The sequence below is a fragment of the Mesoplodon densirostris genome, chromosome 3 (genome assembly GCF_025265405.1).
Source record: "Mesoplodon densirostris isolate mMesDen1 chromosome 3, mMesDen1 primary haplotype, whole genome shotgun sequence".
In the NCBI taxonomy this organism is placed as follows: domain Eukaryota; kingdom Metazoa; phylum Chordata; class Mammalia; order Artiodactyla; family Ziphiidae; genus Mesoplodon; species Mesoplodon densirostris.
In genome coordinates this window covers 25,254,367-25,280,295 of record NC_082663.1, presented here as the reverse complement: position 1 = coordinate 25,280,295, position 25,929 = coordinate 25,254,367, and the positions used below count along the sequence as shown (strand labels likewise).

At 36.6% G+C, this 25,929-nt stretch overlaps 1 pseudogene; it reads right to left on the bottom strand.

Annotated features, from left to right (window-relative positions):
* Nucleotides 1–1,677: 1,677 nt before the first annotated feature.
* The window catches only part of LOC132486723 (paraplegin-like), a 52,500-nt pseudogene continuing 28,248 nt past the window's right edge, over nt 1,678–25,929 (bottom strand).

Below are 25,929 nucleotides of genomic sequence, written 5' to 3'. Positions count from 1 at the left end.
GTTAGACTTTAAAAGAATGCTTTATTGGAATGGTGATTTCTTTAAACTTTGTTTACCTCACATGCTATATATATTTGGATCTTAATAAAAAGCTAATAATCAAGAATAGAAAAAGAAAGTTGTAGAGGAATTAAGGAAAATATATTCTGCAGGAACTATGCTCAAGTGAAATGATTTTTAAAATCACTGAATAATAAGTGATGATAAACTTATGTGTAAGCATGTTTTAAAAATCATCAGTGTACAATTAGGAAGAAGAAGGATGGAAATCTGTTCTCCTCTAAGACAGCTTTCTTTATTATGGATAATTCATTAGCTGGTCTAGTTTTGTTCTTATGTAAACAGAATGCTTATCTCATGAATATCATATACTATAACAACATTTTGAACTCTTACTATGTGAATGATACTAAGATCTATTAGGTCCTAAAAGATTTTGAAAATACTTCCATTCATCTTTGGCTGTACTTCCACAATATCTGTTCCAAAACTTTTCCACTTTTCTTAGTTTCATATTCACTGATATTAATTTATTGAGAAATCAAAGTTATCTAAAGTGATGTCTGTCTTCATTCTCTAGTTTCATAGCTCCTTTTTCCTACCCTCTAGCCTCAGGCCCAAAAGCATTTGCACTACTTCCAAAAACTAATTTCTGTACTTAAGTTTTCAGTTATAGCCCAAACTGAGCCCTGTATGCTTAATTTCTGATCCTCCTTTTTAACTTTTAATTTCATCTAACAGGTAAATACTCAACTAACACAGAGATAACGACTTAACCCTGATGCTGTCATTTTATGTTTAAACTACAGCCCTCCTTTTAAGTGACTAATATCTAAGGATTAATATCTCACAATCACTACATTTCCATGCTCTTTATTCTTTCCTTAACTCCCCCATCTTCCAAATTCCTTACTTTCAACTACCAAAACTATCAGGGATTCACAAATCACAAGACTAATAGTTGTTTCCAAGCCCACATTTTCCTTGACTTCCTGGAAGCCAGTTCTGTTTTCTTCTTACTCATTAAACGTCTGAGTTCTTCACGTTTTATTTCTCAGTCTTCACCTCTACTTCCTCTGCTCATGAACGAATGCAAAGTGTGTATTTCTAATTGTCTACAGCTACTTGTATATGGGTGTCTTGTCTTATTTTAACACATTACATTTATATCTAAATTCATGACCATAAAATTATGTCTTTACACTAAGGCCAATGACAAGATCAACTCCTAAGTACTAAGAACCTACTTCCCCCCCAATTCCTGGGACCCAGAACACATTAGGATGATGGCTTGCAGAAAGACACCCTTAGACCCTGACTAGAAGAAAGGCCCAAGTGCCCCTCACATTTATCACCTCTGTTCTCTGGAGGGAAGTGAGTCCTGGAGGCTTTTAGGTGGTAATAATGACCCGCTGAGGGGCAAGGAAGCCCCAGCAAGTCTGGACCCCCATGGCTGGTTCTCCTGCCCTACCCCCTGCAAGCTCTACAGTAGTAGCTGCGGGTCTCCTGCGCCAGAAGTGACCTTGTTAAAAGAGGTGGTCTCCCGAGGGGGACAGCCACCCAGGGCCATGCACATCGGCTCCAAAAGCGGCTCATGGTGAAGAGGTGCTGGTCTCTTGGGGAGCGTCTGAGCAAAGCCTAGTGGAGCGTTTGTCCTTGGTGTGATGGAGATCTTCCTCACCACCTCCATGTGCTCCAGCAACCTGCAGACAAAAGCACTGCCTGACTCAGAAACGCAACAACCTTCCGCTCCTCCTTGGAGAGGAGCTTGCTCTTCGTGCAGTCGTGGCAAAGACGCTCTTGGCGGCGGCTGCGGCGGACTGGGCATGTGCACGGCTTCCACGCAGGCTCCTCAAAGATGCGGGAGGGGCCGCACCACTCTACACGCCGGAGCTGGGCCCCAGCAGAGCGTTGTGCAACGTGTGAGCTCGGTGGACATCTGGACGACGATGTGGTCGGGAGTGCCCAGTTCATACATTTCCACCAGAAGGTAGTTGGGCATCTGCTCGTCCTCGGTGCTGGAGAAGCAGGACGTGCTGGTGGAGTGCTTCTTGCCCACCGTGTGAATTTCGTCAGTGTGCACGGTGCGGGGACCTGGGTGGAGACCTCTTTCCACAGACTCCGGGTGGCTCCTCGCAAGAACAGCACCAGTGCCGCCGGCGCCATCGCCTTGGCTTGCAGTGCCTTCCCACCACGGCCGGCCTGGCAACAAGGGCTGACTCCTTTTCCCATCTTTGTGGCGTCTGCAATCGCGCGAGGAGCCATTTTAATCTGATTGAAAGCACTGATTCCTCCTTCACTTCCAGTTTTTCTAGCCAGACGCAAAACATACCACAGGGTGGCTGAGCCCACTGCTGTCATCCCCAAGGCAGAGAGGGCATTTCCAAAGAAGCCCCTAAGCCTATAGGAAACTGGGATCCTGACGTTGCCTTCGATATTCAGCTCATCTTCAGCTGCTGGAAGCTTCTCTCAAATATATCAGTATTTGAAACCTGCATTCCGTGCATCAAGGCCAGCCGAGGCCACCCAAACACCACGGCTCCGGGGTGCAGGTAGACTTCCGCCACATCACTGTGGGGCACCACCTGGACCTTCTTTCTGTATTTGGTTCCTGGCCAGCATCTCGTGGACAAAGTTGGTCCAGGAAATGGTACCCCTGCTAGTGCTGGGCGAGATCAGCCAGCTCATGAGGACAGCGATGACAAACAAGGTGAGTAGATGCTCCCAGTACACTGGTCCTTCCTATCCTTGAGCCTTCTCTCCTCTTCATCATCTTCAAGGGTCCTCTCCTTGGATTTATCATTGTCCTTAGTCCTCTGCTTCCTACTTGAGGTGTTAAAATAGTAAGTGCCGCCTAGAAGTTTCCGCCTAGAAGTCTGACTGGATTATGGACTACATGCTTTTTCAGCAACAATCCACTGATCCCTTAAAAGGCAGGGGTTAGCAGTTGGCAGTTGCAAGCTCTGTAGCCTCAGCCCCCAGCCTAGGCAAGACCGTCCTGAGGCCTGTGGACAAAATTAAGCCCCCTCCTCACACTCGGGTGAAGAGACCCGGGTTCCAGCCTGAGCCTGGGGCCCTGAAGACACCTAGAATACAGCCCAGACCCTAGGGAAAGGACATTTTTTCTTTCTTCGTTGCAATGCTTTATATTTTTAGAGCAACCAAAAACATTTACTATAAAACCTGTTTTAAAAATGAAAATAGTAGAAATGAAAACCTCATCATGATTCACTAGATTATGACAATCCAGTTATGAGCTGCAAGAATAATCCTTGTTCTTGAAAAGTGAAAAAAAGAGAGAGAGAGAGGGAGAGAGAAAAATAACCTACATCCATGACCTTTGTGATAATATCAGTCTAACATATGCATCTTTCAAATGTAGAATGAGAGGACTGAAAGAAAGGGTCAGAAACACAATGGAAAAATTAACACCAATAATTCTTAGAATTTGGTGAAAAGAATAAATTTATAGATCAAAGAAGATCAGTGAACTGCCAGGAGGATAAGTAAAAGAAAACCACATAAAGTACAGCACACCAGAGGCTAAGGGAAAAATATTGAGATCACTAAAGAAAAAAGACATATTGTACATAGAGGAATAATGATGTGAAGAACAGTCTAATTAAAAGGGGGGTGGGCAGAGAAACCAAGAGAAAGGCCAGGACGCATTCTTAGAAAATGAAAGCATAAGGAAGACACATTCAGATGTACAAAAGTTGAGAAAGTTAAATTATAACATAACTACATAATGAAGATAGTGTGTTATTGCCTGAGAACAGAATAAATCAATAGAGAATAAAGAATCCAGGAATAGACAAACACTTATAAATTAATTATTAATTTTTTTTTCCATTTTATTATTTTTTAACATCTTTATTGGAGTATAATTTCTTTACAATGTTTTGTTAGTTTCTGCTGTATAACAAAGTGAATCAGCTATACGTATACATATATCCCCATATCTGCTCCCTCTTGCGTCTCCCTCCCACCCTCCCTATCTGACCCCTCTAGGTGGTCACAAAGCACTGAGCTGATCTCCCTGTGCAATGCTGCTGCTTCCAGCTAGCTATCTATTTTACATTTGGTAGTGTATATATGTCAATGCTACTCTCTCACTTCGTCCCAGCTTACCTTTCCCCCTCCCTGTGTCCTCAAGTCCGTTCTCTACATCTGCATCTTTATTCCTGTCCTGCCCCTAGGTTCATCAGAACCTTTTTTTTTTTTTTAAGATTCTATATATCTGCATTAGCATATGGTATTTGTTTTTCTCTTTCTGACTTACTTCACTATGTATAACAGACTCTAGGTCCATCCACCTCACTACAAATGACTCAATTTCGTTTCTTTTTATGGCTGAGTAATATTCCATTGTATATATGTGCCACATTTTCTTTATCCATTCATCTGTCGGTGGACACTTAGGTTGCTTCCATGTCCTGGCTATTGTAAATAGAGCTGCAATGAACATTGCGGTACATGACTCTTTTTGAATTATGGTTTTCTCAGGGTATATGCCCAGTAGTGGGATTGCTGGGTCATATGGTAGTTCTATTTTTAGTTTTTTAAGGAACCTCCATACTGTTCTCCATAATGGATGTATCAATTTACATTCCCACCAACAGTGCAAAAGGGTTCCCTTTTCTCCACACCCTCTCCAGCATTTATTGTTTGTAGATTTTTTGATGATGGCCATTCTGACTGGTGTGAGGTGATACCTCACTGTAGTTTTGATTTGCACTTCTCTAATGATTAGTGATGTTGAGCATCCTTTCATGTGTTTGTTGGCCATCTGTATATCTTCTTTGGAGAAGTGGCTATTTAGGTCTTCTGCCCATTTTTGGGTTGTTTGTTTTATGATATTGAGCTGCATGAGCTTCTTGTATATTTTGGAGATTAATCCTTTGTCAGTTGCTTCATTTACAAATATTTTCTCCCATTTTGAGGGTTGTCTTTCCGTCTTGTTTATGGTTTCCTTTGCTGTGCAAAAGCTTTTAAGTTTCATGAGGTCCCATTTGTTTATTTTTGTTTTTATTTCCATTTCTCTAGGAGGTGGGTCAAAAGGGATCTTGCCATGATTTATATCATAGAGTGTTCTGCTTATGTTTTCCTCTAAGAGCTTTATGCTGTCTGGCCTTACATTTAGGTCTTTAATCCATTTTGGCTCTATTTTTGTGTATGGTGTTAGGGAGTGTTCTAATTTCATTCTTTTATATGTAGCCATCCAGTTTTCCCAGCACCACTTATTGAAGAGGCTGTCTTTTCTCCATTATATATTCTTGCCTCCTTTATCAAAGATAAGGTGACCATATGTGCGTGGGTTTATCTCTGGGCTTTCTATCCTGTTCCATTGATCTGTATTTCTGTTTTTGTGCCACTACCATACTATCTTGATTACTGTAGCTTTGTAGTATAGTCTGAAGTCAGGGAACCTGACTCCTCCAGCTCCGTTTTTCTTTCTAAGGATTGCTTTTGCTATTTGCAGTCTTTTGTGTTTCCATACAAAATTATTTTAATTTTTGATGAAGGTGCCAAAGCATTTCAGTGGGGAGGTAAATTCTTTAAGCAAATAATCCTGCATCAACTGGATACACATAGGGAATAAATAAACCTTAATCCCACCTAATAACATATAAAAACATTCATTTGAGATGGAGCAAAACTAAAATGCAACAGTTAGAACCCTAAAAGTTTGGAAAAAACAGTAGTGCATTCTTTATGCACCCTGAGGTAGACAAAGCTTTCTTAGAACATAGAAGGGAATAATAAGAAAGGGAAAACATGATAAATTTGACTTCATTAAAATCAGACTTTATCCAAATAGGAAACAATAAAATACACAAGCAAAATTTATAGTTGACAAAAGCCCTGTATAAAAAATATGTAAAGTACTCTTAAGACTTAACAATAAAAAGACAATCTAAAACAATGGGTAAAAAACTTGGATACCTCACAAAGAAAGATGTACAAGTGTGCAATAAACATGAGAAAAAAGTTCAACATTATTCATAAGGAAAAATTTAATTGAAGTCAAATTTATAGATATTCACTAGAATGGCTAAAATTTAAAAGCCTTTTAACACCAAATGTTGGTCAGGATTCAGAACAACTAGTTCTCTCACATGCTGATGATCATGTAAATAATGCACCCTCTTTTTAAAAAAGAAAGTTTGGTTGCTTATTATGAAGGTATATATCTGTCTCTGAAATTCTACCATAGATTTTTACCCAAGATCAATGAAATTCCGTGTCTACAAATAGTCTGCTGCAAGAATGTCCAGAGATGCTTTATGCAAGAGTCAAAAACGAGAAGTGGCCTTGCCGTCTGTTCATAGGAAAATGCATGAATATTTTGTGGTAAAGTCATATAACAAAATACTACTCATCAATACAAATAAACAAACTACTAATACATATAAAAATAGATGCTTCTCACAAAAAATGTTGGCAAATGAACCCAATTCAAAAAATTATATGCTGTATGATTCCATTTGTAATATATTCTAAAACAGGCCAAACCAATTCATGATGGAAAAAAACAATTATAACATTGTTTACTGCTGTGGACGGTGAAGGTATTTATGAAAAACAGCCACATGTTAACTTTCTGAGGCGATGGAAATGTTCTGTCTTCGCAGTATATGCATTTGTCAAAACTCATCAAATTATACATTTAAGCTTTGTTTATTTCACTCTAATTAAATTTTATTTCAAAGAAATAAAAAAGAAAGGTAAACAGATACTGAGCTCTAGTTAGTAGGTTTCCTTTTTATTTGTTGTTTAGTGGTATAAGTTACCAATTTTGAAATATCTTCTGTTTGCTAAGTTTGAGCAAATGTGTAATGAGGACCAGATTTCTGCCTTTTTGGAAGGGAGTTAAAAATATTAAAAAGAAAAAAATATCTAGAAGATGTACTGATGTGTTGGATAAAATTAGAGACACCAATAAGAGCTCTTCAGTTCAGTAGATAGATACAGAGATATGCCTATTTTCGACTTCTGTTCACTGTTAAGGCGTAGAAGGTATGAATATACCTGGTGCCCAGTTTTGTTTTCTAAGAACTGTTGTCCATATAAAGGGAACAAGAAGTGTAGCCAATAATAGGGCTGAGCCAGAAAAAGTGAGATGCATGCTTGGGCCATCCTGTAGTGCCAGACATTAAAGAAGTGCTATAAGAATCATGGAGATATGTCAGGAGAGGACCCCATACATTCAGAGACAGGGAGAAAGAGAGAATTTTAAAGTAAAAAAGGAAAACTGTCCACAACTGGTGAGTGTGAGAAGAGCATGAAGCAACTTATCTGTAAAGTTGAAATTAAGACAAGGTGAAATGTAATAAACTATATTCCAGTAGATGTCTTAAAAATGATTGAAAGCCACTAGACTAATCTCTTCAGTGTGTCTGAACTCACCCCTGGAATTCTGACTGCATTCTTCTTTTAACAATACTTTCACAATGAATGATGCCTACTATTTCCTACATCCCTGTCACAACCAGTCCCTCAGAATTCACCTGTTTTCTTCTCCATGAGACTTTTTAGCTCACCATCTTTACACCTGACTGGATAGACCACTCAGGTGTAATTTATAAATGCTTTTCTTATGTTACTCTTACTTTTTGCTGTCTCTTGTTTTAAAACCTTTGAAGCCCTAAGGGGCAGAAATACTATTTCTACTATTGCCAACCCTAACTACTTTTCATGAGCCAAGCAGATGCTTAATATTTTCAGTCTGATTGTTTTTCATATGAAAAATCATATACTAGAAAGTTAAGTTTTTTCATGTTTGGAATTTTTAAAAACCGGAACTCATTTTGTAAATGCAAATGTGTTTTAACTTACTTTAGTTAAGTTCAAACATCAGTCAGTTCATGAGCTTACATTTGCTACTCTCTCTTGTAGAATACAGCCTCTATTATTCAGTGAAAATGTTTTCATACGTTGACTCTATTTTAATCACATTCATCAAAACTACCCAATTTCCTGGTCCTTGCCAGATATAACATGGTTTTGGTGGGCAGATAACATTATTATATGAAAGCCTTTATCTTTAGTGGGTTCTGTACTGACAGGAGGAGAGAGTATGAGCAGATGCTTGCAAACTCCAGTGGCCATCTGCTAAGCCCTGAGCAGCACCCCTGACAGGAGCAGTCTGCAGAGAACTTACTTGTAAAGCACCCACATTGTGAATGAAATGGTTTTAGTGGTCTCTGAGGCTATTGCTCTGTCACTCTTTGTCAGCACTAAAATTAATGTGGAAATAAAAGTAAACAAAGCATCTTTCCTTCCTGTGTTTCCAAAAATATATTGACTTGTTTAAACATCTAACTCTAGTGCCAACAAACATGATTTTATTATAATTGCATTTAAATCTTGATGGAAAACAGACACCTCTCCTCAGATAGCTTTTCCTCTTTAAGATTATGCATACAAGCTTAAAACTGAACTCTATTCTACTCTTCAAGGAGAAGATCCAACTTTTAAAATTTTATAGACATAATTTTCTCCCCTAGACATACTAAATGCCACATCCTAATATCTGCATATACTAATATTACCTGATAAAACCTGCATTAGTCTGCTAAGGCTAATCTAACAAAATGCTGCAGATTGTATGGCTTAAACCAGCGGTCCCCAACCATTTTTTGGCACCAGGGACAGGTTTCGTGGAAGACAGTTTTCCATGGGTGGGGCAGGGGAGGGTATGGTTCAGGTGGTAATGCGAGGTAGTTTTTCCACGGATGGGGAGACATGGGGAGTGGCAGATGAAGCTTCGCTTGCTTGCCGGCCCCTCACCTGCTGCTGTGTCGCCCGGTTCCTAACAGGCCGTGGACCACTACGGGTCCATGGCCCAGGGGTTGGGGACCCCTGGCTTAAACAACAGAAATTTATTTTCTCACCATTCTGGTGGCTAAAAGTCCAAGATCAAAGTTGGTTGATTTCCACTGAGGACTGTACAGGAAGGGGCTGGTCCAGGTCTGTCTCCTGGGCTTATAGATGGCACCTTCTCGGGGTGTCTTCACATGGTTGTTCTTTTGTGTGTGCATGTGTTCTGTCTCCCTGAACTCCTTCAGAGCCTCTTTCTCAGTAAGAGAAATAAGAGGCTCTTATTTCTCTTAATCGTGACTTCACTTTATTCCCATCACTGCTTAGGCATTGTATGGGACCACCTTCCTCAATTTCTCCTCTTTCACACATTTAATACTTCACCATTTAATGGACTCCTATTATAAGCTTGAAATAGTGTTAATTTCTGGAGAGAGAATAAATTTACCCTCATAATATATAGTTAGGAGATGACCTCTGATTGTGTTTATAGTTGTGCATCTCAGGTGGTATTGTATAGTGGCTGAAAGCAGTGATCAGTGAGCATTTAAGAAAACTGGTTTAGCTTTAGATGTGTTGAATTTGAGGAGATTGGAGTTGCGGAAAGGGAAATTATACAGAAAGGGAAAACTTGGCAACAAAGTTGCATTTCATCAGCCTACAGGTAGTAGTTGAAGTGATTTAAACACTGAAGATCTTAAAGGATTTCCCCAGCAGTTCTGAGGAGGAAGACGAGTAAAGGGCTAACGATGGAATCTTGGTGATCAGGCACTGTCCAAAAATACAGCAGAGGCTGCTCCTGAACTTTAGAATTTCAAAACTTCTTAGATTTTTTTGATATTTCAAAATAAAAATTAATTTCTAGTGTTTGGCCGATTTTAACAGCTTAGAACCTATTTCCCTGTCCTAAAAATCAAACATACACAGGTGAAAGCTGGTGTAGAATAAGTTCATTCTGATGCCTTGGTATCAAATATACACTCTAAACTTTTATCACTTTACCTTTTACCTTTATCCTTGTCAAGTCTCTCTTGTAACTGCTGAGTCCCAGTGTCCCTTCTCAAGTTTAAATTATCTCCATAAATTTTCTTCTCATCCCCTAATTCAGGACCTTTTATGAAGGCTGCTTTACTCACATCTCAGAGTCCTCCATCACTGACATATTCACTTGGGGATCTAGCTTCTCTCTACAAACTAAACTGAATCTCCACTATTGCTGGTCCCAAAGACAAGCACCCAGACAGTTTTCTTTCATTTTTTTCCCAGCTTTTTTCAGATATAATTGACATATAATGTTATGCAAGGTATACAGTGTGATGATTTGATATACATGTATATTGCAAAATATCTACCATGTTAAGGTTAGTTAATACATCCTTCACCTCACATGAGTACCATTTTGTCATTGTTTTTGTCTTGGTGAGGCCATTACAGCTCTACTCTCATAGCAGCTTTCAAGTAGGCAATATCATGCTGCTAACTATGGTCATCAGGCTGTACCTTAGATCCCTGGACCTTATTTATCTTATAAGTGAAAGGTTGTACCCTTTGACCTGTGTCTCTCTATTTCCCCGACCCCTCAGCCCTGAGCAACCGCCATTCTACTCTTTGTTTCTGTGTGTTCAGTGTTTTTATGTTTTACATATAACTGAGGTAATACTGTATTTATTTATTTTCATAGACAGTTTTCTTATAATGGGTCTAAAGGCAAATCACCGGGGAAACAGAACAATCTAAACAATTTAGATATGGGTCAATGGAAAAGATTAGAGTATTTTTAAGTCAACAGTTCTTGAACTTACATTTCTGCCTTCCATTTGAGATAGTAAAATGAAGGTCATTCTGGCTTTGGATTCTGGCTTCATATTTTTGAGAGTAGGATTCCCACCCTCAAACTTATCTCAGTACTCAAGCAAAGTAAAGGGGTCTTGAAAACTTTGCCCACTGTATCCATTATGTCTGAAAAGAAAATTGAAATTAACTCTGATGACACAAATTAGACAGAATGAGGGGGTTCTCTATCTTTCTCTTTATTAAACAGGAGACTCAAAGAAAATAATTTAATTTTTTTCCCTAAGTATTGTCTCAAATCCTAGCTTCATATGGGTGAAGATTTCTTTGGTCAAGTTTTCTTCTCAAGGAAAAGCTGTGGGTGAGGTGAGATATGGCTGTGCAGTGAGGTGCAAAAACTAAATATATCTCAAATAGACCTTTGAAGGAGAGATCTTAGTGTGATTATAGGAAAAGCAATTCTTCAAAGTTTTATGATCCTCTTTCCTGGTTAGATTGCAGTATGTGTGAAGAAAAAGTGATTGGACATTTCTTCAGATAAAAATAGTTACTTTAACTATTGAAAACCTGATTACAGTTAACTAGCAACTGGTTATTCTTCTCCATGTTATACAAATTCTAGCCCTAAACCAGTCAGTCTCAAATTTTTCATATCTATCAGTGAGTTATCACTAATCCCAAGAAACCTAGGGTTAACTGTATGTGTACACATCCACATGTACAACAACTACGTGGATAAGAATAAGCAAACAAGAACCTCAAAGCATGTATGTACTGGCTCAGTAGTAGTACCTCTCCATATAGTTTTTATCTTTTTTTTTTTTTAAGGCTGGATCTACTTCATTTTTAACACCAAAATAAAGCCAGATGAATTAAAGATTTACATATAAATAGTGAGATAAACTTCATGTATTTCTGTATTGTTTCAATTCTTTTAGCAAGCACACTTCAAAAAATGTTTGAATACAGTAAAATATACATAACATAAAATTTACCATTTTAACCATTTTTAAGTGTACATTTCAGTGGCGTTAGTACATTCACTTTGTTGTGCAACTATCACCACCATCCATTTTTCCAGAAATTTTTATATTCCCAAATTGAAACTCTGTACCCATCAAACAGCTCCCCATTCTACTCTCCCCCGATTCTACTTTCTGTTTCTATAAATTTGACTACTCTAGGTAATTCATATAAGTAGAGTCATACAGTATTTGTACTTCTGTGGCTTATTTCATTTAGCATTAATGTCTTCAAGGTCCATCCATGTTGTAGCATGTGTCAGAATTTCCTTCCTTTTTAAGGCTGAATAATATTCGATTGTAGTTTATTTATCCATTCATCTACTGATGGACATTTAGGTTGCTTCCACCTTTTGGCCATTGTGAATAATGCTGCTATGAACATAGGTAGACAAGTGAGAAAAGACAGCAGAGAGCTCTTTCCCCAAACCTCACCCTACCCCATCCCTGTCTGTAACTCAGGAACAGAGCTCTCACCAGAAACCAAATTGGCCAAAAACTTGATCTTTGACTCCTAACCTTCAAGAACTGTGAGAAAATAAATTTCTGTAATTTAAACCATATGGTTTTGATCTTATTTCACTCATTATTCTATGATGAAATTTTGTATAAATTATCATTAGAATTAGTTTTTTTTTGTGAAGTCTTTAAAAAGGAGTAATTATGGTTAAATGCTCCTTTAATTAATAGTATCTGAAAGCATTTAAAGCACTGTTCACTTATCTGTTTCTCAACAAGACAAAACAAAGCCTAACAACTCTGCTGCTGTAAAAATTAATTTCTTAGGTGTAAATGATACAGGGGCAGTTCTTCTTGATGATTGTATTTGTGTCATTCTTTAGCTTTATTCATACTTTATCTTGAACTAGCTTCTAAAATCTACCATTGAAAACAGCGTGAAAGCTGCTGAATTAAGTTCTCTAGGGTGGCCTGCTCACTTCCTCCTGAGGGAAATGAAGTATGCCTGTGGCTGTTAAAGGATGATGTTCTTTATTTATTTCTTCTGAATGTATTTCCTGGTGTAAATGGGAGAACTCAGTCCTTTCAGAAATTGGCTGAACAAATTAAATCAGAATTTTGTTCTTCCCACCTCCTCGATTTCCCCGATCCTTCTCAAAGTCTTCTTAATGGATGTTGTCCTTTGAGCCATAATTCATCTGCCACAGAACATGCAGTTTCAAGTGAGGGTAGTAATTTCCTAAGGGGACTTGACTGTCAGAGAAATTCCAACAAAAAACCTAATTTTAAACTTAATGTTTCTTATAAATCACACCCAAGAAAACAAGGGGAGTTTTCCCTTTGAATGTTATTGAAACCAAATTAAACTAAAGTAGAAGAAATTTAATGGTTGGAAAGCATGGGTTGGGACTCAGAAGAGAACATCTTGTGTTTATTTTGTTCTATTCTGTGGTAATTTATGAAGTCTTTAGTTTTCACCCCCTTAATATGTAACATCAATAATTTTATCAGGTGAACATTAAGAGATGCTATCCTCTTTAGGGTGCTACCAGTAGGTGGGCTAATGTTTAACCAGCAAAAGAAAAGAAAAAATTCCAGGAAGTCCTCTCAGTTATTTCAAGATGAAGTAAAATGAGTCAGGCATTTTTTTGATGAAAGATCATAATTATTTTATAACCTGAAATGGGAAAATCTGACCATTGATGAAGCCAAAGAGAAGACAGGACCCTCCTCCAGAAACACACATTAAATTGCTTAGGATCAGTACTCCATCTCCTTTCCCCTCCTTCAGGCATTCCTTTCTTAGATCTTTTATCAAATATCTTTACTACAAGGAAAAAATTAGGCTGGACAAATGAGTATACTGACAGTCGTTCATAATTTTTCTATTCTAGTAAAGCTTTCTTTCAAAAGATCAGCTGAAGGATAGCACCTCACCTGTAGTCTATGTAGCATTAGAATCATGATAAAGTACAAAACCTCCAGAATTTATGCATAGCTAGTATAACCCTCATTCTTGTTTTAATTAAAAACATCATACACTGATATTTGGTATTTTCACATGTAGAGATACAAATTAAATAGTTCCAGCCATTAGAAAAATTTTGATATTTGTTGCAATGAATAAGTGTTACATTGAAATACATTAAAATAAACATGTTGTATATTACTGCTCATTTCTATATTCACATGTTTATGCTTAAACATATATGGGAAGCTGTACCCATAGATAGAGACTCTGTTTCTGAGGACTAACAGACTCAGATTTCCATTTATTAGTTATATGCTTCTGGGAATGTTGCTTAGTCTTTCTAAAACTTATTTCACACTATGCAAAATTGGGGCAGTTCCAAAGGACATTTCATGTGATTTCCCTGACGATTACATAAAATCGTGTGTGTGTGTGTATACACACATATATGTAATTAAAATTTTTGTATCTTTTTTAGCCCCCTTCACCTGTTATGCACACTTCCCCCCTGGCAACAAATAATCTGTTGACACATGACAATGATAGGCCCATAGATGATTCTAGGTATAGGTTTCCACCATAGCTGTTTTTGAACTTTCACAGTTTTTAGTATTGTAAAGGATTACAGAAGACAGTCTTCACAGGGAGCTTCAAAATTTGGATACTACTAATAATCCCTTCTCTCCATCATACTTATTAATGTTAATGTGATTTTTAAAATGTTTTCACTCCTCAGTGCAATGCCTTATTTGACGCTCAGGTATAAATCCTAATTAGTTTAAACTCATTGTGGTAATATGGTAATAGGCATATGCACAACAGCATCAGTCTGGCAGTGATGCAGAGAGCAAGTCCTTTGGTAAATTCTAGGGAAATTTTCCTCATTCTCAGAAAAGTGAATCTCTTCCTCCTGCAAACTTTGTCATATTTGAATGTAACATCAGGAAATGGCAAAGTCATCTTAGAAACATGAGGAGAGCTCACTTGAGAAAAACTAAGGGCAGGATCATGAAATCAAGTGCAAAGATTAAAACAACCAACTCTGGAATAATTGTACCTTTGTACATTTTACTATGGGAGATATTTTTGGCCTTAAATTTTAATTATTTTGAGTGAAATTTATCTTATATTGAGTAGAAAGTAATTTCACCCATCCATTATTGGTACAGTTAGCTGAGGAGAAGTGGGGGGAAAAAACCTCAGTATTCGAGGTTTGGAGACTGATAATTTCATTTATCTGGTGTAAAACATTTTAAAACAATTGTTGTATATGGCTCAAAACAGAGTCTATGTAATCATCAAGCCACAGCATTAGGGAAAGTGGAAAGTCAAATTCAAGATGTTGGTGTTTGTTGGCTAGTGCCTGCCAAGCACGTGTATGCTTTTTTTTTTTGGTAAAAGTAAACAATATTTCAGACCGAAATAATTTCCCAATCTTTGGTAAATAAAATATTTTATATATTAACTATGTATTTATAATTTTCATTACCTTGACTAAATTTACTATCATAAAATACTCTGATAATTTTGTGGTCAAACATCTTCCACTCAGGGTGTGTATATATATATATATATATATATATATATATATATATATATATATATATATTTTACTGTTAAAAATACCTGTAGACTTTCGTTTGTCTCAATTAGGTAAAGTACCCATCCTCATACTAAAAACAACTAAAGAATGGTGGTTAAAATATGTTTAACTTAATCAACCAGTTGGAAAAGAGGTATAGAATATTCAGAAGCTAAAAACTAATTGAAAAGAGGATCTAGAGATGTCAGCAGAGAATTGAAGCTTTCTTTTGCCTTGAAAACATTTGATAAACCTTATTAACTTTTAGGCCACTGTGGATAAAGCCCACAGCCTACTCAAATGTGTGGAAGCTCATAAGAGACCCTTTGCCCCATTAAACTGAAATCCAAGAATAGTTCATCTTTACTGTAACAGTTAGCTGTAACTGCCCAGCCTCATTTTGAAAGTACACACAGTTCATGACTTCAAGGAGAACTGCTTGTATAAACCTTGGCTCTCAGGAATAGAATATTTTTTTTCTTTAGATTTCATAACCACAGGTCAACATCACAGCAGGTTTGCATACCAAATTCACACTGTCTGGATATCAGGCAATCTCAGGTGTACAATTTGTTGGAGGTGGTATGGCATCCATATAAAATGTCAGAAGCAGGAACAATTCTCTTCAGAGTAAACTGCCTTCAACACTGGCCTCAAATTTGTCCTCAAACAAGGCTCAAAGAAATGAGCTTATGGTGTAAACAACACAATCAAAAAAATGGGTAAGGGCCTCCCTGGTGGCGCAGTGGTTGAGAGTCCACCTGCCAATGCAGGGGATACGGGTTCGTGCCCCGGTCTGGGAGGATCCCATATGCCGCGGAGCGGCTGGGCCCGTGAGCCATGGCCGCTGGGCCTGCGCATCCGGAGCCTGTGCTCCGCAACAGGAGAGGCCACAACAGTGAGAGGCCCACATACCGCAAAAAGAAAAAAAAAAAAAAAAAAATGGGTAAAAGACCTAAATAAACATTTCTCCAAAGAAGACATACAGATAGCCAAAAGGCACATGAAAAGATGCTCAACATCGCTAATTATTAGAGAAATGCAAATCAAAACTACAATGAGGGATCACCTCACACCAGTCAGAATGGCCATCATCAAAAAGTCTACAAATAATAACACTGGAGAGGGTGTGGAGAATAGGGAACCCTCCTACACTGTTGGTGGGAATGTAAATTGATTCAGCCACTATGGAGAACTGTTTGGAGGTTCCTTAAAAAACTAAAAATAGAGCTACCATATGATCCAGTAATCCCACTTCTGGGCATATATCTGGAGAAAACCATAATTCTAAAAAATACTTGCATCCCAATGTTCATTATAGCACTATTTACAAGTGAGGACATGGAAGCAACCTAAATGTCCATTAACAGAGGAATGGATAAAGAAGATGTGGTACATATACACAATGGAATAGTACTCAGCCATAAAAAAGAATGAAATAATGCCATTTGCAGCAACATGGATGGACCTAGAGATTATCATACTAAGTGAAGTAAGCCAAAGACAAATATCATATGATATCGCTTAAATGTGGAATCTATAAAAAATGATACAAATACTCATGAATACAAAACAGAAATAGACACACAGACATAGAAAACAAACTTACGGTTACCAAAGGGGAAAGAGGGGGGTATAAATTAGGAGTTTGGAATTAACATATACACAGTGCTATATATAAATTAGATAACCAGCAAGGACCTACTGTATAGCACAGGGAACTATATTCAATATTTTGTAATAAACTGTACGGGAAAAGAATCTGAAAAAGTATAGATATGTACATAAATATATATATATATAATATATATATATATAATATATATATATATATAATATATATTATATATAATATATATATATATAATATATATATATAATATATATATATATAATATATATATAAAAAACCTGAGTCACTTTGCTATACACCAGAAACTAACAAGATTGAAAGTCAACTATACTTCAATAAAATTTTTTTAAAGTTGAAAGAAAAAATCAATGAACCAAAATGCAAATTGAAAAAAAACAGATAAAAAGATTAAAATGAAAGATAAGGAAAATGCTATTTATAAAAACTTGTGGTATACAGCTAAATGCTACTTAAATAAAAATGTATATCTTTTATGTATATAATAGGATATATGAAAGTTAGCATATACACAAAAAAACAGATTATTGAAATAAAAGAGAAAAATATAATAGAGAATATCAAAATTGCCTTAACAGTGTCTTCATTGACAGTTACCAAAATAGAAAAACATTTGGTGAGGACTAAGTGATAAAATAAGGGATTTCAAAAGAAAATGGAACAAACGGTGTTCTGCAAATGTAAATATAAAGTTATATTTACTAAAATTGATATCAGTAGAGAAGCTTGCATTTATTTCCCAGTAATTTACTAAAACTGGCCCCCAAAGAAAAAGTAATCTTGTAATAATTTATTAATATTTATATATATAAATATTTATCAATATTCTATTATCTTACAACAAATTAACAGTCCCAGATTTTGTTTCCAGTGAATTCTACCAACTCTATAAGGAGCACCTAGTTTCAAGCTTGCTTAAACTATTTCAGGACCTATATCTTATTGTATGATAAGTATAGCCTTGACCCAAAGACTGATGAAGACATAACCAAATGGAAAATTTTATGCTAATTTCATTCATGGTTATGAATGTAAAACTCTTAAGTTAGACCTTTGTGGTATGAATCATGAATCTGGAAATAAAATTGGATTCATTTCAGGAATTCAGGGTTTATTTAACCTTATAAAATTAAATAATGTAATTCACTAGCATGTTAGAGAAAAATAATTCATAATGTTCACCTAATAGGCACAGAATATATATTTTCATGAAATTTCAATCCATCTGTGATAAAAATTTAATCTAATTATAAAAGGGTATTTCCATTGCCTGATAGTCTTATCAGAATAATTAAATTGTTTAACACATTCAAAAATAGTATAAGTTTATTTTTCACTCACTTAACAGTTCAGGGTGGATTCACATTGTTGAACAGCTGTCCCTTAGTGACCTTAGGGGGCAGTTGCTTTATCTCTCAACATGTGCCTTTAAAATAGGATGACCATATAATGTGTTATTCAAAATGGGATATCTTTGGGCTTCCCTGGTGGCGCAGTGGTTGAGAATCTGCCTGCTAATGCAGGGGACAGGGGTTCGAGCCCTGGTCTGGGAAGATCCCACATGCCGTGGAACAACTGGGCCTGTGAGCCACAGCTACTGAGCCTGCGCATCTGGAGCCTGTGCTCCAGCAACAAAAGAGGCCTCGATAGTGAGAGGCCCGCACACCGCGATGAAGAGTGACCCCCCACTTGCCACAACTAGAGAAAGCCCTCGCACAGAAGTGAAGAGCCAACATAGCCAAAAATAAATAAATAAACAAATAAATGTGGGTTTAAAAAAAAAATTTTAAAAAAAATGGGATATCTTTGACAGTGACTGGCGGAACTATGAATCATTCTTTTAGAATGCCAGGTTTAAGTCATTATTACCTGAGACAAACTGAGGTAGGTGGTCATGCTTCAGAAGGATCCTTCTTTGGGCATAACAATTTGTGTCTTTAGGGTGGGTCATAGAGGGTGAAAGAATATAAATATTTTACCTGAAAAGTTTTAATGGACAGACCTGATATTATATACATCAATTTTAATCAGCTTCATTTGCTGGAACTTGTCACACAGCTTATGGAACTGCAAGGTTGACTAGGAAATTTGGTCAAATTTTTTGCTCATAAAGTAGTAGAGGATAGATTTTCATCAACAGTTAGTGGTCTTTGCTACACATAATATAGCTAAACATGGAGCAAATATTATACTTAATCATGAAATATTACAAGAATGGTAACTCAAGATAAAGAGCAAAGCAAGGATACACAATCTTATTTAATATTGTTTTGGAAATGCTACCCAGAGATAAATGAGGCAAGAGATACAAAGATTGAAAAATTATTCAAAAGTGTTATTACTTTCAGATAATATGTTTGTTTTTGTAGAAACTCCTAAAATACTATATATAAATTATTAGATGTGCAGAGTTTAACATGGATTCTGGATACAAAATTAACATTAAAAATAACATCCACACTCCAACAATAAATGTTATTAAAAATCACATAGACGATTTGCCACAGCAGCATTAATAAAATGAATATACATAACAAAAGCTGTATAAGATCAGTATGGAAATATTACAAGCCTTATTAAAATATATTAAGTAAGACCTAAGTAAATTGAGACATATAATATGTTATATGATTAGATTAGAACACTTTATATTAAGATATCAGTTCTCAAGAAGTTGTCCAATAGGTTCAGTACAATACATATTGAATAAAATCCATAATAAATAAAATCAAACAAAAATCTGCAAAGAATTTCTCTTGACAATCTGAATCATACACACACACACACACACACACACATATGTAGCAATGCATGGAAGAGCACACACACACAGACATACATGTATCAATACATGGAAGTGCAAAGAGCCCAAAATAATTAAGATACTGTTTACTTTTAGTAAAATATTTCACAGGGTTTTTTTCATAAATTACACGTGACTATATTTGTTATAATATTTTTATTCTATATATTTTATTTTCTCTTCCCAATATTTTAGAGAAATAATAAAAATGTTGGCTAGTTCAATACATCAAATATTCACGCCAAACTTCTGCATGAGAATTCTGCGAGAGATTTGACCAGGGAACAGTCAAGGATCCAGATTGATAGTATTCACCTGTAGAAAGAAAAAATGCAAATAGATTTCTCGGTTTCACAGATCTTTATCTTCAACTCATGTTGTTCTCTTGAGTTACAAACTTGTATATCAAGCTCACTCACATCTCCACGTAGAAGTTGCCTGGACACTTAAATTTGTTTGAAATTGACCACATTATGTGTACATCTTAGCTCCTCATTGCACAAGATCTAATTCAACCAGCTGTCAAAGTAGACTCCTGGATATCACTCTGGAATCTTTCTTTTCCTTTCTGCTACCATCTCTCCTACTGTATAAAAATCAATCACTTGGGCTTCCCTGATGACGCAGTGGTTGAGAATCTGCCTGCCAATGCAGGGGACACGGGTTCGAGCCCTGGTCTGGGAAGATCCCACATGGCGCGGAACAAGTAGGCCTGTGAGCCACAACTATTGAGCCTGCGTATCTGGAGCTTGTGCTCCACAACAAGAGAGGCCGTGACAGTGAGAGGCCCACACACCATGATGAAGAGTGGCCCCCGCTCGCGGCAACTAGAGAAAGCCCACGCACAGTAAAGAAGACCCAACATAGCCAAAAATAAATAAATAAATAAAAATAAAAATTAATCACTGCCAGAGGGAGGAACACTCCCAAACTCATTCTACGAGGCCACCATCACCCTGATCCCAAAACCAGACAAAGATGTCTTAAAAAAAGAAAAATACAGGCCAGTATCACTGATGAACATAGATGCAAACATCCTCAACAAAATACTAGCAAACAGAACCCAACAGCACATTAAAAGGATCATACACCATGATCAAGTGGGGTTTATCCGAGGAATGCAAGGATTCTTCAATATAGGCAAATCAATCAATGTGATACACCATATTAACAAACTGAAGGAGAAAAACAATATATGATCATCTCAATAGATGTAGAGAAAGCTTTTGACCAAATTCAATACCAATTTATGATAAAAACCCTCCAGAAAGTGGGCATAGAGGGAACCTATCTAAACATAGTAAAAACCATATATGACAAACCCACAGCCAACATCATTCTCAATGGTGAAAAACTGAAACCATTTCCTCTAAGATCAGGAACAAGACAAGGGTTCCCACTCTCACCACTGTTATTCAACATAGGTTTGGAAGTTTTAGCTACGGCAATCAGAGAAGAAAAAGAAATAAAAGGAATCCAAATTGGAAAAGAAGAAGTAAAACTGTCACTCTTTGCAGATGACATTATACTATACATAGAAAATCCTAAAGATGCCACCAGAAAACTACTAGAGCTAATCAATGAATCTGGTAAAGTAGCAGGATACAAAATTAATGCACAAAAATCTCTTGCATTCCTATACACTAGCAATGAAAAATCAGCAAGAGAAATTAAGGAAACACTCCCATTTACCACTGCAACAGAAAGAATAAAATTCCTAGGAATAAACCTACCTAAGGAGGCAAAAGACCTGTATGCAGAAAACTATAAGACACCGATGAAAGAAATCAGAGATGATACAAACAGATGGTGAGATATACCATGTTCTTGGATTGGAAGAATCAACATTGTGAAAATGATTATACTCCCAAAAGCAATCTACAGATTTGATGCAATCCCTATCAAATTACCAATGACATTTTTCACAGAACTAGAACAAAAAATTTCACAATTTGTATGGAAACACAAAAGACCCTGAAGAATAGCCAAAGCAATCCTGAGAAAGAAAAATGGAGCTGGAGGAATCAGGCTCCCTGATTTCAGACTATACAACAAAGCTACCGTAATCAAGACAGTATGGTATTGGCACAAAAACAGAAATATAGATCAATGGAATAGAATAGAAAGCCCAGAGATAAACCTACACACATATGGTCGCCTTATCTTCAACAAAGAATATACAATGGAGAAAAGACAGCCTCTTCAATAAGTGGTGCTGGGAAAACTGGACAACTATATATAAAAGAATGAAATTAGAACACTTCCTAACACCATACACAAAAATAAGCTCAAAATGTATTAAAGACCTAAATGTAAGGCCAGACAGTATAAAACTCTTAGAGGAAAACATAGGCAGAACACTCTATGACATAAATCACAGCAAGATCCTTTTGGACCCACCTCCTAGAGAAATGGAAATAAAAACAAAAATAAACAAATGGGACCTAATGAAACTAAAAGCTTTTGCACAGCAAAGGAAACCATTAACCAGACGGAAAGACAACCCTCAGAATGGGAGAAAATATTTGCAAGTGAAGCTATTGACAAAGGATTAATCTCCAAACTATACAAACAGCTCATGTAGCTCAATATCAAAAAAACAAACAACCCAATCCAAAATTGGATGGAAGTCCTAAATAGACAATTCTCCAAAGAAGACATACAGATGGCCAACAAACACATGAAAAGATGCTCAACATCACTAATCATTAGAAAAATGCAAATCAAAACCACAATGTGGTATTACCTCACACCAGTCAGAATGGCCATCATCAAAAAATCTAGAAACAGTAAATGCTGGAGAGGGTGTGGAGAAGAGGGAACCCTCTTGCACTGTTGGTGGGAATGTAAATTGATACAGCCACTATGGAGAACAGTATAGAGGTTCTTTGAAAAACTAAAAATAAAACTACCATATGACCCAGCAGTCCCACTACTGGGCGTATACCCTGAGAAAACCATAATTCAAAAAGATACATGTACCACAGTATTCATCGCAGCACTATTTACAATAGCTAGGATATGGAAGCAACCTAAATGTCTATCAACAGATGAATGGATAAAGAAGATGTGACACATATATACAATGGAATGTTACTCAGCCATAAAAAGGTATGAAATTGAGTTATTTGTTATGAGGTGGATAGACCTAGAGTCTGTCATACAGACTGATGTTAAGTCAGAAAGAGAAAAACAAATACCATATGCTAACACACATATATGGAATCTAATAAAATGGTACTTATGAACCTAGTGGCCGGGCCGGAATAAAGAGCCAGATGTAGAGAACAGACTTGAGGACACAGGGTGGGAACGGGAAGCTGGGATGAAGTGAGAAAGGAGTACTGACATATATAGATTACCAAGTATAAAATGGATGGCTAGTGGGAAGCTGCTACATAGCACAGGGAGATCAGCTCGGTGCTTTGTGACCACCCAGAAGGGTGGGATAGGGAGGGTGGAAGGGAGATGCAAGAGGGAGGGCATATGGGCATGTATGTGTACATATAGCTGATTCACTTTGTTGTACAGCAGAAACTAACATGACATTGTAAAGCAATTATACTCCAATAGGGATTAAAGAAAAAAAGAGTATTATATATTTTAGCCAACGACAACAACAAAAATCAATCACTGCCAGAAAATAGATTTGACAGTAAAATATTTTGTCATTCTTTCTGCCATTTTTAAATCCCCATGCACTGGTTCAGGCTATTATCATTTCATGATGATTACTGAGACCCAGATTTGTCTAGAGGTATGCCCCTTTAATCTGTGCTTCTCACTGTGTATAGAGTACAGTTTCTAAATCAGAATTGATGAGATCACCCCCCTTTCAATTTTCTAACACTTCAAGGGTTTTCAGGAAATATATAAATCCAATTATATAGACAGGGTAGATTAGGCTGTAGAATCAAATAAATTCCCCGAAGTATACAGTGGCTTGGTGACAGACTGTTAAATTTCTTGCTTATGAATCAGCCACATGGATGTTACTAGCTTTTTAGATAGATCCCTGCTCTATACTGATTCAGGGACCCACGTTTTTCCTGTCTTCTGGCTCTTTGTAATCTGGTTCAAGCCAACAGAAAAAAAAAATCATGAATAACATAATAAGGCACTGATGCTTTCTAAAAGCCTAGAAATGACACTCATTTTCTGTTGTCTGGAAATTAGTTCCACAGTAACATCTAGCTGAAAAGGAGCCTGAAAAATGAAGTCAGGCTGTGTGCTCAGGAGAAAGAAGAACATGGATTTTGGTAACCACTTGGCTTTGAGGATTTTATGATCTGGTCCTCTGGTCCTGCTTGCCTTACAATGTCTCTTGCCATTTCTGGCTCCCTGCAAGTCTCTTCTCTAGCCGTGATGAATTACTGCAATCCCTTACATCCTCTTTCCCCAAGACTTTTTTTATGTATTGGCATTTTCTTTTTCTTTCTTTTTTTTTTTGATTTTTTACTTTATATTGGAGCATAGTTTATTAACAATGATGTGTTAGTTTCAGGTATACAGCAAAGTGATTCAGTTATACATATACATACATGTATCTATTCTTTTTTAAGTTCTTTTCCCATTTAGGTTATTAAAGAATATTGAGCAGCGTTCCCTGTAGCATTTTCTGATTGAATTTAACTTTCCACCACAGGCCCATTGTTAGGAGCTGAGTTGTGTCTCCAAAACTCTTATTTTGAAGTCCCAAATCCAGTACCTCAGAATATAACCAGACTTGGAGATAAGCTATTTAAAGAGGTGATTAAGTTAAAATGAGACTAAAGAGTGGCGCCTAATCCAGTATGACTAGTGTTCTTACAAGATGAGAAAAAGATACTCAGGAGGCCTGCATATAGAAAGACCATGTGGTGACACACTCAGAAGGTAGCCGAGGAGAAGGTCTCAGAAGAAACCAAACTGTAGCTTTAGCTAACACCTCTGTCACTTCTGTGACTTTATGGGCTGACAGAGATGTGATATATGAGTGTATGGGTCAGCCTAAATCAGGTGAGGGTTGAGGCAAGAACAATGGAAAGAAAGTAAGAAAACAATGTGAAATTCAGACATCTAAATCCCTTGCAACCGATTTCATGACAGGAAGAGGACTGTATCTCAAGATAGCCAAATCATAATGTAAGGTGATGGATAAACTCTGATGAATAAAAGCTAATTGTTTCTACAAACTTTGAACATATACATGGTTAGCTGATACCTTCGCACATTACCCAATACTGATGCATGGTTTTTGCAAAGTGCAATTGCAGTCTTGGGGAGTGGGACCCTAAGAGCTCTGCACTATGCCTTGAAATAACATGGTTGTATTTTGCCTGAGCAGGTATAAATTATAAGATAGACACAGATTTACTAGCACTGGTAATTTAAATGTTGTAGCCATTAATGTTATTTAAGAGGTTTGGTGAATAATAGCTAACCCATTTGTACCTCTTGTCACCAGCCTTCTCTTAATCTGCTGAGTAAACAAGATCATTGAAATTTTGATTGTGAATATTTCTGTGCTACTATATTCTATGGCTTAGAACACAGATAGTTTTTTCCTGCCTGCTCTCTTAAGCAGATAAATGCATGATCTCAAAAGTTATTAGCATATCAGTGTAATTGACTGTAATAAAAAATGAAAAATCCTAATAACGTTCCTATATGTCATTCCCATAGACCTCAATTATTCAGAAGTTTCATAATGCTGCTGCTGCCTAGCAGAGTGTAACCCATTAAATATGTAACTGGGCTAAAATATAAAAGTTTCTCAAATGCTCATAGGATAAAATCATGGTGGTGTTTTAAAATTTAATGTTGCTTAACCTGCAACACAATGAATTCCTCTGCCCAGATATAAAGTTTATGGTGTGAAAGTAGAAATTAATCCATTGTGTTTTGTAAAACTGGTCACACCAAATTTTTATTTTTCTTTCTTTCTTCAACTTTTGATTTCTGCTCTAAATATGCAGTTTGCTCTAACAAAGTTTTAAAGTTTGAAAAGAAGAATGGGCATCTAATAAATTATTGTGTGTGTTATTATCACAGGTGAATAAGATCAAGAAAAATAAAATAGGGAGAAATTAAGTTGTTATATATTTCAAACTTTCACCTATCTGTCTATTGAAAAGCAAAGAACCAAGAGTAACCCAGACACATTTAAAAAAGAATAGAAAAAACTAAAGTACTTCAAAGGTAATTTCTTCATAAGCTTTATGAAAAATAAACATGTTAGTTATTACATGTTAGGTAACGTTCAACAAATTTATTATCTAACAAATATGTTAGGTAATGTGCTTTTTTATCATTTTAAAATAAGCCACATTTTTGTTATATATGCTT